The sequence below is a fragment of the Mercenaria mercenaria genome, chromosome 1, assembly GCF_021730395.1.
Source record: "Mercenaria mercenaria strain notata chromosome 1, MADL_Memer_1, whole genome shotgun sequence".
NCBI classification, from domain to species: Eukaryota; Metazoa; Mollusca; class Bivalvia; order Venerida; family Veneridae; genus Mercenaria; species Mercenaria mercenaria.
The window spans coordinates 105,440,926-105,461,975 of NC_069361.1; the positions used below are offsets into that span (position 1 = coordinate 105,440,926).

The window sequence follows — 21,050 nt, forward strand, 5'->3', positions numbered from 1 at the left end:
CAATCTTAAGATTAAGTAGCATACTCGTATACGTTCACTCGCAAGTATTTGATTTGAAGAACGCTTCTTTGACAGGTTTTAAAGTCGATAAAGATTTCACTTCGATTGAAAAAGCACTTGAACGGAAGTAATAACATTGTTTAAATCATAAACAACAAAACGTGTGATCAATAGTTTGGGCACTTCGTACCGCACCCTTTTACAATGCATTCCATTGAATGCTGTAGTGTGCAAAAATGTTTATGCAAATTTTATTGAATAAATGCACTTATATTCAAATGGTGACAAAATCACAAGACATATCAAACGCCTTTCATATCTGTAGACAAAAGTCCAACAACAAAAAAGCACATTTAGTGTAATTATATAATGAACGGAATCGCTCAAACAATACTGTACATGAAAATATGGGTACACGTACACAGCGGCTGGTCACATACAGTCGCTCCCGAAAATACTGTCTCTTATCATTTCCATTAACGAATTTGAAACAAATGTAATTGAAATTCTATGAAACGCTCATATTTGTATTTTCTATTGAACGGTCCTTTAAGATTTAAATACGCTGCGGTTATCTGACAAGGGTTTCAAGTAGAAATAGCGGTCTGAATAAACCACCAAAAACAGATGAATTTTTATAATGCAAAAGCAAGTTCTTTGAACACAAAAAGCACATAATGTAATGGGAATGCCAAGAAGTGGATAATCTCAGGTCTTCAAAATATATAAACATTGTAAAGCGCAATAATAACAACCACGTTACAAAACACAGTCTTTCTTAACGGTACCACACAGCACACGGACGCTCACAAACACACGCACAAGCACGCATGCACGCATGCACAATGTCACATGCAATAAGTTTACAATACACTGTCAAAGTACTTTTGTAAACATGGCGCCCGCACTTAGTAAAATTGATATACGTAATATCATATGAATGGAACATCTTTTTATTTGTCAGACTATTAATAGTATCTTTCATGAACAGAAGTTCAGTAAGACCTTTTCTTTCCGTTGTAGGCAGCGCTTTCGCAACTAAAATTGACAAATTTCACTATCAACAATTCAAGTTAAATGAAACCACAGTGATATAAACAAATTGATGAATGCCGTATTTCTTTCTGTTCTTGCTGACTGTTCCTTATCACTTTAGTGGATTCTGCTACACAAACTAATTTCTAGTTAAAATCATACTTGTTTCACTTTAAATAGATTTCTGCGAAAAGTGAAGTATTTTGTTTGTTATCTACAATGTATTTCTTAACGTTTAAATTATAGTTGAGTAGAGTAGTTTGCTAAGCATTCTCATCCATCAGAGGTTCGTCAAAATCCCGAGACAAACCTCTGATTTATTTCCATCGTTTACTTGGTGAGCATGCGCACTCGTAATTACTATCGGGAGTTGTTTCAGCCAATCATTGTTCGCCATTATTTGGAACTCCGAATTGAAACTTCAAAAAATATGTAAACAAGATACTGCTTACGATGGATAAAGGCTGTATTCCATGATTGCGATAAATAAAGATTTATTACTGTAATTCGACGTTAAGAGATATACATCAAGAAATAATAATATTCGTCGTAAATGGACATCGTATTCCCTCGATAATATGGAAAGGACGCGGTCACGCTTTTCACGGACGATTTTGATTGGTTCGCTACGATTTGTCGCGAAACGACGCTGATTGGCTGAAACGTTTTACCTGTAAAGTAACCAAACCATAAATATCGGCGAAATGTGCCAGAGGTTCATCCGGGGAACCACGGTAGACCTCTGGTATGCGAGAATGTTTGCTAAGTAGAGAAATACACATTTTCAGACTTAGCCGCACGTCAGAACTAAACCCTAAATGCCGTTGTAATTAAATATTGTTAAAAAATAACGTTATGACGTGAAGGAGATTTAGTAATACAAAAGGAAGACTAAATAAGGTAATATTCAACGGCGGTAAATATGAAGTCAATAACATCAGTCGGTGAGGTGACTGACATGGTTTTACGTTATTCCAAGCCTTCATATATAGGTTCTGCGTTTCTTTCATAAATAATCTTTGATTTGATAATTACCTTTCCTAGTTATTCTCATATCTAATAGTTTGTCTATTTTCAGCAGTGATGATCATTAATTACTTTAAAAAGGCCATTTAGGGCAATGCCCTAGAATGTTCGGTTATTGGATGCATAACTGACCGTAAAGAACGTAGGTGGATGGCCTTAGGACCATTTTTAGCGCAATTTAAAACCAAACAGTAGTGACAGTGAAAATATTGTGGATAATATTATGATGAACTCAAATTTACTCAATATTCAACGAGCTCGCGTAGTTCTCTCTATGAATGATTGTGGGAAATGAGTATACCATATAAGGTCTGGATTCAACGACTACTGATCTGGTCTGCAGATTCATAACATAGATAGTTTTGAAAGTTGACAGAGTACAAATGGCATTGCAATAGGGTTTTCAGATATAGTATTATAGTTGGATTGCCAACAGCATGTCGACATAAACATAATGCTTATAGCTATGTGCACAGTTTGTGTGAAATGTTTCACAATATTCATTTCCGTCAGGTTCGGCATAAACTGTATGTATGACACTTTAAAATAATAAAGTGGACGAAAAAAAAAGTAAGATGTTGGTAAATATGCAAGAAGAATGTAAATTTTCTGCAATATTTCAATAGCGTTGCAACTGTGTACAAACTTCTGCACAACAGGGATACATTTTTATGTGTGTGTGTGTGTGTGTGTGTGTGTGTGTGTGTGTGTGTGTGTGTGTGTGTGTGTATATATAAGTCAGTAAAATCCTTGTGCAGGTATAAATAGAGAATAATAGGTTAGTGCCGTAGATGAGAAAGTTTATCTGGCGAGGTGGAGGAGGTTATCGGGTGAGCCGAAGGCGAACCTGATAACGTCCGGAGCCGAGCCAGATAAACTTTCTCCATCTTAGGCATTAACCTATTATTCTATTTATCTTGTCATTACTTCTTTTTCCGATATTTGGCAATTTATTTTACAAAAATAAGTGTGCGACAAACGCTTTAATGACGTCATATTCGCAATGACGTCATTTATATAATGACGTGATTACCGGCAAAATCGCAATAACTTCTTCGTTTTTGAATGGAAACTCATTATTTGACCACTCATTTTCTTAGTTCGGACATTTCCAACACAATGATGATGGTTTCGTTGCAAAATTTCTTATGACAACAATATCGATCACAAAGGTCACATGATCAACTGACCGGTTATCACTGGTCACATGATCAACTGACGGTATATCAAAAAAGATATACGGCACCCTGATATCGGGTCGAAACTACTGCAAGTGACAGGATAAAATATATAAAAGTTCAATTTGTAAGGAATAAACAGCAGCAGACTTCTGTGTTTTACAATTATTTTAATTATTCTCTGCAAGCGCTTTCAATACACATATCTTCAGGCAGTTTACATTTTGAAATAATGTACAATGACGTCACGTCATAACAAAAATTACGGGAAACGTCGTAAAGAGACGTTGCGGCAAACTTCAAGAAAAATGTATTATACACTCAAGAATACCCTGTGTATGTATGCACACAAAACTTGAAACAGATATATTGTACCATTTAAAAGGGAGTTAATAACTGTACTTAAAACATATTTATGCTCGATATATCAGTTAAGAAATAATATCAAGATGATTACTTAAAAAGTAATAATAGCTTAAAAATCAATTATGGATACAGTAAAGAGAAAGAATTGCTCAAATTACCCTCACGTTCTTTATGACAAAAGTGGTATATAGCCAATTATAGAAATAGCATCAAAAATTAAAGGGAGGTAATAAAATTTAAAGCTAAAACTGTATTTCAGGAAAGAAGAGAGATATCCCTATGACACTTCATTGATAATTTCACGCAAAAACGTAGATATCCTGCATTAATATATTTTGCCCTTTGTTCATATTTTTCTAAAGATCTTTTATCAACTAAAACGCCAATATATTCTAAGAGTGCTTATAAAAAATTATTTTATTTGAAATCTATTTGTAAAATAGCAAATAAAAGAAAATATAAAGGTCCGTCTCAAAATCAAGCTGCATTGCTATTTGTCTCATAATATACGTCAGCTTGACTGGGTTTTTATTACCTCATTGTATGATTCTCGCTTGTCTAACCCGTTTGCTATATCTTTCTATAGCAGTTTCCACTTGTGCCTGGCCTACTTAGCGGCTGTGACTATTTTCGCTGTGCTCAGTACTTCCAGGTAGTATCTTCTTATCTTTTATGTTTAAATTGAAATCATGTTGTAACTTTAAGGTCTCCTTAAGGAACTTGTTTACAGGCACTGTCTTATGATATACGAATATGGTTGAACTTAAAGAGTGTTGAATGGTGCCTGTAAACTGGTTTAAACTCTCCAGAAGTGGTTTTGCCACTGAACGTTCCAAGTAAGCGCTTTGCCGAATAATTTTTCTTCATGTATTTTTGTGTCGTGTCTGTTTATCAATTTCATGTTTTACAATGCATGTATTTATGTATAGATATATGAGCCGCGCCATGAGAAAACCAACATAGTGGTCAGGATCCATGCTGTTCGCTATTGGTTTCTCTCATTGCAAAAGGCTTTGAAAGCGAACAGCATGGATCCTGACCAGACTGCGCGGATGCGCAGGCTGGTCTGGATCCATGCTGGTCGCAAAGCCACTATGCTGATTTCCTCATGGCGCGGCTCATATTATCTGTGTACAACGGTGTACAAGTATATATATTCACAGGTGTACCCATATTCATTTAGAGAGTAACGCGTCAATAGCAAGCGTCTGGCTAAGCCCTTATCTTTGAATTGATGACCGGATGAATTGTATAAAAGAATGATCAGAACATAAGTTATAAGATGTTAACAAAATGAAGTTGACTGGTTTCTATACATCTCAAGATATTGCCATGGACTGACATGACATCTTTAAACTAGATAGTTTTTATCAGAACGAACTGCAAAATTGAGGAGTTTGCACAAACATTGTTTACTACCACCATTGTGCATTATTTTGGGCCCGTGCGGGCATCTGTGTAGAGCCTCCGACCCGGATGACTTCTTCAATTGAAAGAATGCTACACTTACACGATTGTTTTAACCCATAGCGATAAGGGGCAAGTTATTTTAAGTCAACAGGTGCAGCAGAATATTTTCATTAGGAATTCCGAATACACGAGAAACTATGAGCATATACCCAACCTAATTTTGTAAATCCTCTTAATCTAAACCATAATGATATAGAATAATCTGTTAGGGAGGAAACAGCACTAGGCACACATGAAATTCTGAGGCAAACAATTTAAAACATAATTTATTATGTCATGGCAAAGTTAAAATCGAATTAAAATGTTAGTTTATGATATGTGTAGCACATCAAAAAAAAGCATTTTACAGAACGATGTAATGAAAAAGAAGTTGTCATCCGTTTCGTTATAGTAATAGACTTCTCAATTTGAAGACATTACAGAAGAAACATGCTACATATTGGTTGGTTATTTATCATAGTGACGTACTTACAGTAGCTTGATTTTTTGCAAAATTAGACATTGATAGGCTCAAGAAGGGATGTCAGTTTGCCTGAAACTAAATTGATCGTCATACGTTTAAAGAAATTGGAATTCATCGTCTTAATAACAAATAATTGTTTATAACTTTGTTCACTTTTAGGTTTATTTTTTTGAAAATCTAAACGTTGTAAACGTACGATGGTAAAGAGTAAGATAGATATTTCAAGTAAACACAAGCACGTCTAATCGGGTTATAAATCTTTTTTTAACAATCTAACATAATTTTGTTATTTTTGTCAAAAGTTCCTTGCGCAATAGCTTTATATAGTGTACTGCAGACAATGAAATAACCTTCTACAGAAAATAATGGATCGTATTTTCTCAACAAATAGTAACTGTTTCTGTAAATGAATTAAATGATGCAATTAAGGTTAAAGGTAAAAGAACGTAGGACTGCAAATGCATTACAGATGATTGGAATCTTAATGGATTATTGATTATCCCTGGCTGAAAGCGATTGGTCATACATACGCTAAAGATAGTTTCCTAACCTAAATTTACCCTGTTTGATCAGGTGGGATACAAGTATGTAGATGTTGCTTAGCAAATTAGCAAACTTCTGCATCAAGTATACCACATCTTTTAATTTGAATTACATGTAGCCTATGATGAAGTTGGTCTTTTAAATTAAGAATACGAAGGGTATATTTAAAGTAACATATTATTAAGATGGATGGAGTAGGTTTATATACACAGACCTATTTGCTTGAAAACTAAATACATATTTATATATAGATACAATGTGTGCACTCCACAGCTGTTACGTATAGCTCAAAACCTACTATTCTGGTGTAACGGGATAAACAGTTCGCCAACAAATACAGACTAAAGAGTGTGTCTGCTTCAACACGTCATTGCCCTCTATCAATATTCTCTTTGTTTGCACTTGCTATATTCGAGTCAAAATGTAAGAATGCTGTTTTCGCATAATATTTTAGTACTCTTATCATTTTAATTTACTAATCCTATATTGACACAACAAAGCAGACGTAGCTCACTGCAGATATGGAAGAGGGACATTTTTACCAACATATCACAGTCGGTAAAGTTCGTACAACGCCGGTATTTCCATGACGATTTCCATAGAATACGATCATTGACGAAAACTATAATAATTTTAACAAAATTGCATTATTTTCATTTTCTTTGCAATTCATATCTTAAAGAGAATTATTGCTCACAACTTCAGCTGCATTTTATCGATAAAAAGTGAAAAGTGAAAAATAAACGAAGTTTTCCATGTAGAATGACATCCTTTGTGGAATTTTCTGTTGCTGACAAAATGGCGGCATCCGCTAAAACATACGCAACAAGCAAGTAAGGTATTCGAAGAAACGCACAGAGAGGTTGAAAAGAACACCAATCGCATGGAAATTGACCACAACTATGTTAATGATGTTGGTGCACAATTTGTAACGGCATGGATTCTGTTAATCGCTCTTGTTACGTGTGTAAGCACAACAACCTAGGTGCAAATATATATCAGTATCACAGAAAACACTTTATAAGTGTACAGTCTGTGTTCCTATGTATCGGTCAGGTTAAATGATCTTTTATTCTTGATAATTGATGTACTTTCTTTCTTCATAGATCAGCTATGTTTCAGTTAATAGAAAAGATATGAATGAGAACAGCGAACTTATTATCAGTTATCTTTTCCCAGTATCTTAGATATCATTGAACTGAACATGAACTTTCATTCAATAGAAAATAAAAAAAATTACTCACTGTTGTAAGTGTACTCTGAAATATTAGTCAGAAGTAGGAGATTTACAGACATAATGAAACAGTTTTATATGTGCAAAATAACCAGTGCAGTTTCAGATTTTTTCTTAAACTAAAACGCGAAAAGGAATTATTTTTATTTCTATTCTTATTTGAACAAAATGTGTAAAATTTGAACATTTTGATATCATGAACGATGTAAATAGGTGTAAACCGGTGTATTTTCGTAAACAAATAGTCTGTCGTATTACTCTTATTAAATTAACAGACAGTTTGCATGATGTTTTAGCGTAAATGTGCTAGTGTATTAACATGTAATGTTCATCATTGAGTAATATTTTTGTAATGTAACTTCTAAAATGTGCCTTGGAAAATAAGACTTCAATAATAGTTTTGTCATTGTCATTGTTGTAAAATTACACATAATGGAAATGATTAAGTTCAGAATAAAAAATAGTTGCCTTTGGCGTATTTATTATATAGGGAAACATAAATACATTTCATGACGGGAACTTTCTGCAGAAGATTTTAATGTTTTATTGGGTAATATTGTAGAATGAGAGAATGTAATAGCGTACTAACTAAGAGTCAGTTTGTTTGTGCACGAGAGGTAATGGCAAGTACAACAAACCTCTCGCTACTCTCTAGCACGGGATTCAATGCAACTTAAGATGTAAATTGAATTACCGCAATAATTGCGGGTTGTACGTGTCATGGAACAATGAAACAATGACTTTATCAACATAATGATATTTGAGACTGTTTAGATCGTTTGATAATGTGACGATATTGTTTTAAACGACCGTGGTTTGAATCCTGTTAATTATGCATCAACAGTTTAACGTCAACGTAATATTTAATACATCAGTTTTAAGACATATGATAGCACATTTTTAACTTGAAATAGTTTCAATAGCATGCATCTCTTATACATGTTGCAAGAACAGAAATATCATATTATGTAAATTATCATAATACTAGAAGGAAATGAAACCTCAACCTTGACTTGTGAGATTTGCGACTGGTGTATCATCTTTTAGATAAAATGTTGTTGTGAGTCACTTTATTAGCCAGTGTTTAGCAACTGGCTGTAGCTCTAAATCAACTACCAAGTTCCAACCTCGCGTCGTTTGAGCTTTCCTCCTATTTCTATGTGCCGCATCACACAAATATTCTGGACGTGTAAAAAAATAGTCCCATATTTATTTTTTATAATCTTGGACTACTGTTTTAAACAACAAAAACAAGCAGCAACGGATTCTAGAGTAATTATGAAATCTATATTCACATTCGAGATATTCGGAATCACTCCGCTCTAAGGTTAGTGTTGAAATTGGTCCCACCCTGGGGCAAACTTAGTTTTACATAGAGTTGTATAGGGAAAACATTTAAAAATCTTCTTGTCTTGAACCACAATGCACAAAGCTTACATATTTGGTATGTAGCATTGTCTAGTGGACCTCTTCCAATATTGTTCAAATCTAGACCGCTCTATGCACAATGAAATGCTGATTCTTTGAAATATCACTCAGTAAGCAATGTCTATCAGTCCTTTCAGGGCTTTGATTTTTGTGTGTGACATGACTTCAATACAAGTAAAGTAAGAGAATCTAGGCTAGAAACAGTTTTAAAAGAATAAGTTTTCAAGTCTCGAAACATGGTCCATTCTTTGTGTGATTTCAATAAAATTACTCTCAAAGAGTTATACTGCAAAGTAAATCTGGGTAAATTAATTAAACCATAAAATGCCAAATATAGAAACATCAAGATTACCATGGGATGATAATATCAGAATTAATAAGAAAAGAACTTGCATATACTGTATTGATTCGCATATAGTAGCATTCCCGTAGGTAATTAATAAATGTGACACTACCGTGATAACATTAAAATGTACAATACTACGATTGAAAATAGTTCGGAAACAATATTGCAATACATCGTCTTGTTAAATAAAGGATAACAATCACAAGGTTGACATTATTCTGTAAAATACGAATATCTATTTTGTAATGTTTCGGTTACATAAGGTTTGTTTACGTTCAAATGAGATTACCGAGCGTTTCTTGAAACTGCTTAATTACACATAAATTCCTCATTCAAACAAAAAAAGGCCGTATTTATTACATGCAACAATTGACGCTCAAAATATTAAAATGAACTAATATTCTTACAACTTATTAGTCATGAATCAGGTGTTCTAGATCTGTCGTTTGACCTTACTTATAACTGTAAGTTCTTTGTATTCCCTCGTCTAATTGTTCCCAACTGAGGTACAATGCTAATCAAACAGGACTATAGACAGGCTTGTGTGTATGCCTTAAAATATTTTACACTGCCACTCCATATAACCTTGCTTGATGTATTATCGAACAAAAATTGTTAAATGATTATTTCAGAAGACAAGTCTAGTTAATACATGTTCAGATTTAAGGGAAGTGTATTCATTTCTTGATAGAAAATCGGCCTGTATTAAATCAAATTTGGAACTATCAGTCATGCATTATCGAAAAATATAAACAACTCTTGGTCAAGTGTCACCAATTTAATTTACACATATTCAGCTAGTAGTATTTTCTGTAGCATGCATTGTCAGATGTTCTTCTCCGAATGACAAGTAAAAAACTGAGACTTACTAAACGACGTGTCCCATAACCATCGTTTGAAAAAAAAATCCAGTCCAAAGTCTAGAAAAAATATATAAGTTTACGCAATTAAGTAAATGGCCTTATTTGTTACGCGGCATATCAATCACCAAATACCTAGTCTTCAAAGAGGATCATAGGTATCGGATATGTAACAAGATGGTCTGGGTATCCACATCTGGATATGTAGGAATCCTGTCAGATAATATACCATTTGGAACATCATTCGGTGACCAAGAAATGCACCTAACTGGAGTATAATTTCGCACACTTTATCATTTCTTCTAAACAAAATACAAATGTGTTTGGAATTTTACCTCTCAAGTGGTTCTAAAGATTTAAATAATTGCTAGGAGCTTTATTATTTGTAGCCTGTATAATTTGCATTAGTTATGTATACGGTTCATTTTGAGCAAGTTTTACGACATTTTTTTGCTGCTTTGTAAAATAGGCAGGAAAAAGCTTTAAAAAGCACAAAACGTGGGTATTGTGCAATCCAAACTAACAAAGACGATGTTTATTAGCATCACAGATAATACCTAGACCAAAGTTATATAAATTATATCAATACGATTCAAAGAATATATTCTGATACGGCACTTCAGTCGCAATTTTTTTTGTGATACTCAGCGGTGGGCAGTCATTAACAAGACTTTACCTTTTTATAACATAATAACATTATGTGGATAATATTTGATTCGACAACATTTTGTCAATAAATTTCTCTTGATTTCGCAAACAAAGCAGTTCTAGTTATATTTATCCTAATTTTACTATTCAGGATTTCCACAGTGTTATGCTCCACTAAAAAGAAATCCAATTTTTCTAGTTATCAATTATCTTGAAATGTTTCAACTTTGGTAGATATTGGGAAATTTAACATTCCGAATCTAAAAGCAACTTTTATTATAATAGCAGTTTGCAACTTCAAAATTTATTTGTTTCGTTGCGAAACCAAATTTCTAATGACTTTCGGATAAATATGTATTTGTCAATATAAATCTTTAACAAACATAACAGGATAATATTTTCATTATAGCCCGGCTTAAAAGTCATTCGATCTTGCACTTTTTAGTAGAGACAAGTCATGAACATAAAATGATTGAAGGTTATGTCAAATAGAAATCTGGATATGGAACACTGACTTTTCGCACCTTCTCTTGTCAGGGGCAGACAACTTATATTAAGGATATTTTCAGCAAATTTCTTTATAAATCGTCATATTTCGCTCAATTTTTAATAAAACTTTAAGATTTTTGGGATTTGTGTGTTTTGTGTTAATATCTTTCTATTTGTAGTTTTAAAAGCAGGTTTACTCTTAAGTTTATTCATGCGCAACGACTTCCGTTATTTTGATAAAAATGCTCTTAGTAGTTATATCTTTTAATGAATCCTGAAAAAAAAATGTTATATAATTTATCTTTATAGGAATGCAAAATTGAAATATTAATAAAAAAAGTTATATTTCAGAAAAAGTCAAAAATATTCACTGTGATTTATAAACAGCTATCGGTCCTTCTTTTTTTATCAAAATAACCGTAAAATGTTTGCAATATGATATTCATTTTTCAATACAAAACACTTAAGAAAACTCTTTTAACACTTTTGTGACATTATCCGCAATCAAATGTATTATTTTCCTGAAAAAAAAATAAGTTAACGCAATTAAAAGGGAGGTAATAGATAAATGGAAATAGATTGTGCATATTTGTCGCATTACCGTGATTAATGTGTTATTATAATATTGGTTAGTTACAAGTAACCAAACACATTTATATGTATTTAGATTAATGAAAGGTTTGTGGTCTCAAAAAGAATAATTGAGTGGAATCATTCATGGTGATTTACCCGAAGATTTAATAAATTGCACATTCTGACATTACCGGATTTGGTTGCAAGTAAAAACAAAGAAGAAAGTAGCCAGTCTCTGTATATTTAGAAAATAAGGATTGATATCACGGAGCGTAGTTCGAGCGATATAAAAATACGCATCAGAACGACAAAAAATGAAGAGCAAAGCACTAAATCAGATTAATAATATCTGTCTTGCAAGATAGAAATATATCCGTCCCGGGGGCACCTGCGCATTGGGCGGTAATGAGGCTTGTCGAATTACCGCCCATGCGCTGGTGGCCGAGGGACGGATATTTCCATCCGATTGGTAAATACATGACTGATATTTTTTCTTGCATACCATATACATGTTAGCATTTTATTCTGGCAGATTATTTTCCTTGCATACCGTATTTAACAAATAACCGGTAGAAATACTTTCTTTGTAACACTTTTACATATAGTAGAGAGCGAGAAATTAACGTCCGTAAGCAGAAGTGACGTCATGATGTTTTGCGTTACGCACAATAACAAAGTTCCACTTTAGTTTTATCGTTTGTTGCGTAACGTCATGTTCTTATGGTAAACTAACGTATTTTGAATCAAGAACTATACTATAAGGAACGGAGAGAAACTATCAAGGTACCTGTTTTTTCGTATTTTTACATAAACAATATATTATCAGTGCATGAACCACTAGTTTTCATTTACAGCACGAGAGTCATCTGGCATTGGGGTGCCAGATGGGTTTTGCCGGCATGAGTAAAATCACCGGAAACGCCAGTCCAGTGTGCAAGAAATATCATTTCGATTCTAACACGTTACGAAGGACTTTAAAGTACATCCTTGACGACATCCATCAAATGATAGTAGATCTATTTGCCTATTTTCTGTTGATTTCTTTTCCTGCGCGACTGTATGCCGTCTAACGCTTTGACGTAATAATTGTGATGTCAGGAAAATGTATTGATATAAAATAATACACCATAATAAAATGATATTCAGCTAGGAAAATGAATTCGATTGTATTTGAAACTGCGATAATCAACGGTTGAAGCGCGGACCGGTAAGACAGCATTATGAAGTCTATTATGACGTCAAATGGTGACATGACGTCCGGTTTATTACTACTTGGATAAATGAAGCCCAGAAAAAAAATTATCATAACATTTCAATGACCATGTAAGCATATTTTTATACTAGCATGCATCATCATGAAAGTGTCTTATGACTTATGTCCAGTGTAATCACAAAAGAATGACGACGCGACGTCTGTAAGCATCATCCAAACGTTCTGATATTTGTAGCCCCGTTTTAGAAAGCCAATAAATTTCGGTAGAACTATTTATTTTACTACCCGAAATTATACACAAGAAACAACTGCAATATTCACAGTTTACTACATGTTTATTTTTACATTTTAGATATGATGACACTCACATAGGCTATACTGATTATAGGTGCATATGATACTGCAAGCAAAAGTCTAATATGTAATTCACACTTATATGTGACCATGACTGAGTAAATGGGTCCAGATGAGGAATTTTGACAATTTCAGGTTTTTGCATATTTAGAAAGTATATTCATTCAGAAATAAATCCTGAAAATTTCAGATGAAAATCTTCAAAATTGTCAATTTTATGACAGATTTTGTAACATAGATATTAAAAATAAAAACAGTACATTTCAGTTATCCTTTCTTTCTAGTTTATTTTTCACATACTGGTAATGGTTAACAAATCTGAAATAAATTTATCTTTTGTTACAATTGCATGATATAAGTAAGATCCCATTCTTAATACACAAGACGATAATCAATTAAAATCTACAACAATTTCTATAAAAATGTTTCTAAAATTGTGTTACCATGGCAACAAATATATTAAAATCCCTTTTCTATGATAAAACTTAAAAAAAACATGTTAGCTTGAAATAAGGATTTTAAAAAGTAAAATATTTTAAGGCATATGTATTTACAAAAATAAGCTGAAAATTTCCCATGAAAATATTAAGAATGTTTGGTTTTATGACAGTTTTTGTAACATGGGTAATAACCATAAGAATAAGACAGATTTGTCATTGTTTCTTCATAACTTGTCTTTTACATGCTGATAATAAATGACTACTTTGGAAAAAAAGAACCTTCTATTACTATGAAATTTTATTTTTGTGATGCTTACTTAAAACAGAAAAATACAGCTAATTTAAATCTTTCATATTTTCTATGAAAGCATTATTCAAATTGCGTTACCATGGCAACATATGCAATAAATTGCTTTTTCTACAATAGTACTTAAAAATAAAAGCTTAATTTAAAATAATGTTTCTTGTAAGTTGAATATAATGAAGTATATGTATTTGAAAGTAAAATTTGAAAATTATATGTGCAAAGGTATAAAATGTTTGGTTTTACACAGACAGATTTCGTAACACGGGTAATAACCACAAGAATAAATTATTTCAGTCGTTGTTTCTTCAGTTTGTGTTTTCACTTATTGGTAATCACTGGCTGTTTTTAAATAAATGAATCTTCTTTTACAAAGAATATTTTGATATTCACTTAAAGTGCAAAGATCTAGCTGGCTAAAGTCCTTCACATTTTCTATAAAAACATCATTAAATTATGTTACCATGGCAACATATGCATTTGATTCTGTTTTCTACAATAGTACTTTAAAACAGAGCTAAATTAGGAAAAGTGTTTCAGATAACTTGAATATTATAAAGTGGTATGTATTCAAAAATATTATCTCAAAATTTCATGTTAAAAAGTTAAAATGTTTTGTTTTATGACAGTGTTTGTAACATGAGTAATAACTATAAGAATAAGACATTTCTGTCATTGTTTCTTCATAACTTGCCTTTTACCTGCTGGTAATAAATAACTATTTTGAAGTAAATGAAACATATATTACTATTGATTTTTTTTATTGTTTATGCTTATTTTAAAGTAGAATACTAGAAAGTACAGCTAATTAAAATTTTTCCATATTTTCTAGGAAAATTGTGTTACCATGGCGACATATGTTTTAAATTTCCTTTTCCTACAGTAATACTTAAAAGCAAGAGCGTATTTTAAAGAAGTATTTCTAATAAGTTAAATATTTGAAAGTATAAGTATTCAGGAAAGAAATCTGAAATTTTCACATAAAAACTTTAAAACAGCCATGTTCTGTAACAAAAGTAGTTATGTAAGAATAAACATTTCAGTCATCCATTTTCTCATAATCTGTTTTTTCACTGGCTAGTTATAACTGACAATACAAAAAAGTGAACATTCTTTTACCATTACATTATATACTGTAGATCCCTTATTGAAATACAAATCCATAATTTCAATGAAATATAATTTGAATTATGTCACCATGGCATCATACATACTAAATTCCTTTTTTAAAAAATACTTTAATAATTAACACAACAGCTTAACTTTTGATGAAGGTTACACTGCTACAAACTCTGATGAAAAGTAGATATTTATTTCCAGCCAATACTTTAATGTTGGTAACTGAAACTACAACCTTTACTTGATGTTTAACCTTAACAGCTAAACACATCTATATGAACAGCAAATAGGCTAAAGTGTTGTGTATTAAAACGTTTGAATTCAACAACAATTTCTATCTTTTACATTCACTTCCTTTTTTCAGTTCTCAGAAAAATCCTCGCCAATCACAATTTCAGTTTTCAGTTGAAGTGGTTTGGGACAAACAGAATCCTTTGACTTTTCAGACAAATACTATTCTCTTACGAGTCCATACAGGTACCATTGTCAGGCTTGTGTCATTCCATGTCAATAATATTCGTTTGGCAAGGAGGAGTAGATTTTAGTAAGTTAACTGGACTGTCACTTTTTACACTAACAATCCAGGTGTTTCTGCAGACATGATAAAGTGGTAATACTGGGTTATCTTCTTCAAAAGTTTAAAATATTGTGATAAGATATTTCTTCACTGATAGAATGTGACAGGATTTAAATCATTGTTGACCAACTGTGCAGTGTTATGGCCTTTCTTTCATGACTGACACACTGTGTCAGCAATATCATGTATTATTAAAGGTCTCAACATTCAACCTCCTCCACAGATTCTTCTAAATTCAAAAGTGCAAGTCAGATTCAAACTTTGCATGGTCTGTGATCATTGTTGAATATTCAATCAATCTGTGATATCCTGTAACAAATAAGTAAAACATATTATTTTAAATATTTAACCATATTATTTTAAATAATTAACATAGGAGTATCTTTATTTAATAAAAGCAGAGTTATCACTATTTGATAATAGATGATTCTTTAATTTCTTACAACAAATGCTCTAAAATATTGACAAACAGACTGACAACAGCGTATTGTCAGTATATAAAATGTACTTTGTTTGTAGATTTTGATTACTGCAAATAGGATGTTCTAAAAAACATTTTTTGCATTTTTTGGGTTAACCCTTAACCTGCTAAATTTGTAAAATTGACTACTCCATCTTTGAATAGAGACAGTACTATTTATAGCTTATATGGGGTTCTCATAGAAAATTTGCAAAGTAGCAAACACTGCAGATCATGATCAGACTGCACAGATGTGCAGGTTGATCTTGATCTGCACTGGTTGCAAAGACAGACATAGCTGCCTCATGCAGCCTAAGGGTTGAAAGTATACACTGTTTTGACAGCTATCAAAAATGGTTGTTACCTAGTAAAAGTCTCCACAGACTGTACCACAGCAAGATGTTATTTCTATTCTAGCTAGTAACATTGTCAAAATGGAATACCAATACAGGTAGTGATGTACTATGCTCACAAGTTGTTTGCCCCTTAACCAACTGAGTTGCTTCATAAACAAGAGGAAACACTTGCATTCCTGAAAAAAAATTAAAAGTCTTTGGTAAAAGTATCTGTTATATTCATGTATCTCAGGAACCTTTACAGTCTTCATTCTGATCTATATTCTTAGTGCAATAAAACTGTTGGTAAAAGTATCTGTTATCTTCATGTATCTCAGGAACCTTTACAGTCTTCATTCTAATCTATAATCTAAGTGCAATAAAACTGGTAAAAAAATTCAATCACATCACAATGTCTAAGTCAAGAATGGGTTAATTAAATTTGAAAATAATCACATTACAATTAAACTAAATTACAATTAATTGATTTACTTTGAATACTTAATTAGAATTCCTATTATTTAGAACTATATTCTACAAGTTAATGAGATATCAACTTATACACATGTATGTACATGTTGTGTTCAGCATTCAAATCATCCATGTACTTATTGAGTGCCACAGACTTTTCTCAGGCTAATAGCCAATGTAATGAAGACTTTACACCAACTGATCCTCCTCAAAACCAGGTTGTTGAAATTAAATTTCAATAATGCCAGTTTTGTCAGTTTAAGCCATTTAATAGTCATAGTACATGTACATACATTGTACAAATCATTAGTGTAGAAGTAGACTTATTTTGAATTGACTCCAACAAAACCTAGACAGAGGTATAAATAAATAATATATTGCATTAAAATTTTAATAAGAGTCATTAGCTGCATGTTACTTACCTGATTCCTCAAAGCACATCCAATATATGTTACATTTTCTTGGGATCTTAAAGTAAACAGACCAATTTCCTGGCTGTTGTATGGTATATGAACCAGCTGTATAGTGGAATGAACCATCAAAGGAACAAGGAATATCATCTGAAAGAAGATACATTACATGTACTGTGAACATCACTAAAATCAAAAACTTCATGAATACTAAATTAATAATGTGATTGTCAAAGGTTTCATTAACTTACCACAAAATACTATAAAAGTTATTATACTATGAAACTATTTTTTACAGGATCATAAATTGTTTTACACACAGCAAGGCTCAAAAATTTCAAAATTAAAAAGATTTTCATTATACATGTTATATGGCATAAATTCCCACTATCCAAAAAAAATCATCCTGTTACAAAACATTCTCAATCAACAATAATAGATCAACAATAATAGAAAAAGAGAGTAGTCACCAGACAGAATTAACATGACTTATGAGACCCACAGCAAAAACAGTTACCATTTTATAAATGGAAGTGTCTAGACAAGGGGGTTTTCTAGGTGTCCGGTAATCAATTTTCAAATATTGTATACGCCTTGCAGGTGAATATTCAAACCTATGCCAAAAAATGATACAATAAATTTATTTCCTTACAGTATTCATATATAAAAAGATCGCCGAACAGCTAGAAAAACATTCGCGGAGAGGCTAGTCGTATTGTTGCCGGACAGCTAGAATGCAGGGTAGGCGTCCGGTTACCGGACATCTGCATATTTCCTTTTAAAATACCTTGGCTACTACGTGAGAGGGGACTTTTCGAGAAATGATGTGACACAGGCAGGCATCTATAAGTCTGCATCAAATTTATTAATTATCATTGCTACATCATGCAATGTTGGGCGGTTAAAACCACCCCCGGTTTTAACCAGCGGTTTTAACCGGTTAAAACCGCCCCGGTCAATACTCCCTGAAGTGGTCAATACTGGTCGATTGGTCAATACTGGTCAATTAGTCAATACTGACTGTTAAGATATTTTGCAAAGTCTATGAACAATTAAATAATGACTGTTTAAGAACATCTGGGGCTTGATTATGGTAAATGCAGGCATTAGTATTTAGTTAAAGCAACCAAATCAATACTCCCAAATTGGTCAGAAGCGGTTGATTGGTCAATACTGATTGATACTGGTAATTAAACATGTTCTGTTAGATTAGATTACAAAGATATATAGTTTTGCTGATCTTCGTTTGTAGGAAGTATTTCATAAACTGTAGCAGTAAGTGTTTTATTCACAAATGATAAATCTAATGATTTTTATATTGGTATAATAATAAATTTAATAAAAAAACTGCTGCAAAACACCTGGACCCTTTCATGGAAGTGGTCTAATTGTGTTTTGATAGCAATTGTCACATTGCCTAATTGACACCATGTCTTACAATATACAATAGATGTTGCAGACCTGTCTATCTAGTCATTAATTAGCTGTCAAGATCAATAATCCCCGTATTATTGTCTATTGAAATGCTTGAACATGGTAAAATAAGTCAGGCAATCAAAGTATTCAATTGACCAGTATTGACCACTATATGTATTAATCAGGGATATTGCGTAGGACTAAAATTTGAATTGACCAGTAATGTCCGTTTGAATGAGTGTAATTTATATTAATAAAATATTTAATTAATTTAAAATAAAAGCTACTGTAAGAAGATAAAAGCATTGAATAAACTAGTATTGACCACTGACCAGTCTAAGTATACATGTATTGTCCAAAACTGAGCCTGACCAGGACACATTGCCACAGACCAAAACTGGATCAACCAGTATTGACCACTATACTTTTTAATGAACAAAATTTTATATTATTCAAATTGCTTTATTATTTTCATATTACTATCACAGCCTGTGCCAATTTGTGAATGTGCATTATGAAAAAGTGTTTAATAAACCAGTATTGTCCACCCAAGAATGACCATAGTATTGAATCAACCAGTATTGACCGGTATTGACCAGTATTGACCGGTTTTAACCAGTATTGACCGCCGGCCCGGTCAATACTCATATTGACCGGCTTTTTGCTAACATTGACATCATGTACATGTATATTGTATTTTCCCGTAAGAATGCTTACTATGGACAATGAACTAATTTGATGAATCCTGGTCACCTCGAGTAAGAAGCTGCCTGCCTTCAATAATCTTTGTGATAACCCAACTGGCCATTTTATATTAAATACACAGGCATAGTGGAATCATCTGTGTTTAGTGGCCACAAGATAAATGTCATAAATTTCCCTCGGTATGTTCAGGTTGGGGAAGGTATTAAATTTAGCAAATTTAGCTATTTATAGCTAATATTGCTACATATGGCTAAAAAGTGAACAAAAGAAATGTATATTTTTCTCACCCTTGCTCATATTTTTAATACGAGCATCCTGTCACTGTGTCCATCTATTTCACACAATTTTCTACACAGAACTGATCAATCAAGTACAACATTTACCGATACAGTTATTGTTAATTGCTTTGTTTAATTGGAGAATTAAGCCCAGTTGTTCCAGTAACCACAATAGCCTGTATTAAACACTAAGAGTAACTTTAAGGCCAATGTTAATTGAATCAAAGTTTAACATCCCCTGAATGGTAGTTTTCTGCCCATTACTAGATCTATTTCAAAGTATTTTGATATTACATAAAATTTTGATTGTTTAGCTTATGCTACAAGTATGCACAATTTTCTTTAATTGCAATTAATGTCAGTTAGTTATTGTTGACACAAACACTGAAAACAAAAACAACTTGTCTTAGCCTAACAACAATGTGATGACCATGCAGTGTTTATATATGATATTAAGCTGGTAGGAGGAAATCATGTGTAACTGTATTATTGCATGGAATTTCCATGAAAAATGTGCAAGTTTAAATCAACATTCAATTCTTTTCACCTCCCTTGGATTGCTTACACATTATACATGCCAGCTATAAAACATGTTGTGTGATATCACAGATCTTTCACAAATCACAACTTTCTGAACATATTTTCATAGATGTGTTAAGAGTGCTTAGGAAACAAGAGCTGAAAATTAGCAAAACTGTGAAAATAATGTTTGTTTTGTGTACTTATCTGATTATTTACTTTGTGTGATGCAAGGATAAATTGAAATTATTTCTGAAAAAAAAGCATTGGTAAATATTTTATTTTATTTCTCTAAAATGTTACAAATGCCAACTTCAGTTAATACGCAAGTAATAAATATGCACCTATTTACAGTTTAAAAGTAATTAATGGAAACGTGCAGTTCTTTTGTTCAATTGTTAGCCATATATAGCTATATTAGCTATAAATAGCTAAATTAGCTAAATTTGATACCTTCCCCAACCTGATGTTTTGGATTCACTTCCGGGTAAAAAAAAAGACTTATTTCACAGTGTTTCAGTGAAAGTTTCAAATATATTAGAGAACTTCATTAACAACTGTTTATAAACGGTACTTACCAAATCAGTAAACAGTATTACAAGTCTCAGATCCCTTCATCGTTGAACAAAAGGTAGTTAAACAAAAGTAAACATGACATGCTTCCCTGTTTACTGTTAAAATCCGAAACCGGAAACATAGCGAAGGGGAAACAACTGATTTTCAACGAATTATTTTGCCTCAGGCGTAATACCACTATTTATTTACAGGTCTGATGTCCAAATATTCTTTC

General features: G+C 32.4%; 1 long non-coding RNA gene across 1 annotated transcript; it reads right to left on the bottom strand.

Annotated features, from left to right (window-relative positions):
* Nucleotides 1-13,308: 13,308 nt before the first annotated feature.
* LOC128547322 (uncharacterized) lies at nt 13,309-20,951 on the bottom strand. The gene is made up of 4 exons (XR_008366451.1): nt 20,839-20,951; nt 17,355-17,492; nt 16,491-16,658; nt 13,309-15,975 (listed from the first exon to the last, which is right to left on the bottom strand). It is a non-coding gene; the product is annotated as an uncharacterized LOC128547322 (long non-coding RNA).
* Nucleotides 20,952-21,050: the final 99 nt, after the last annotated feature.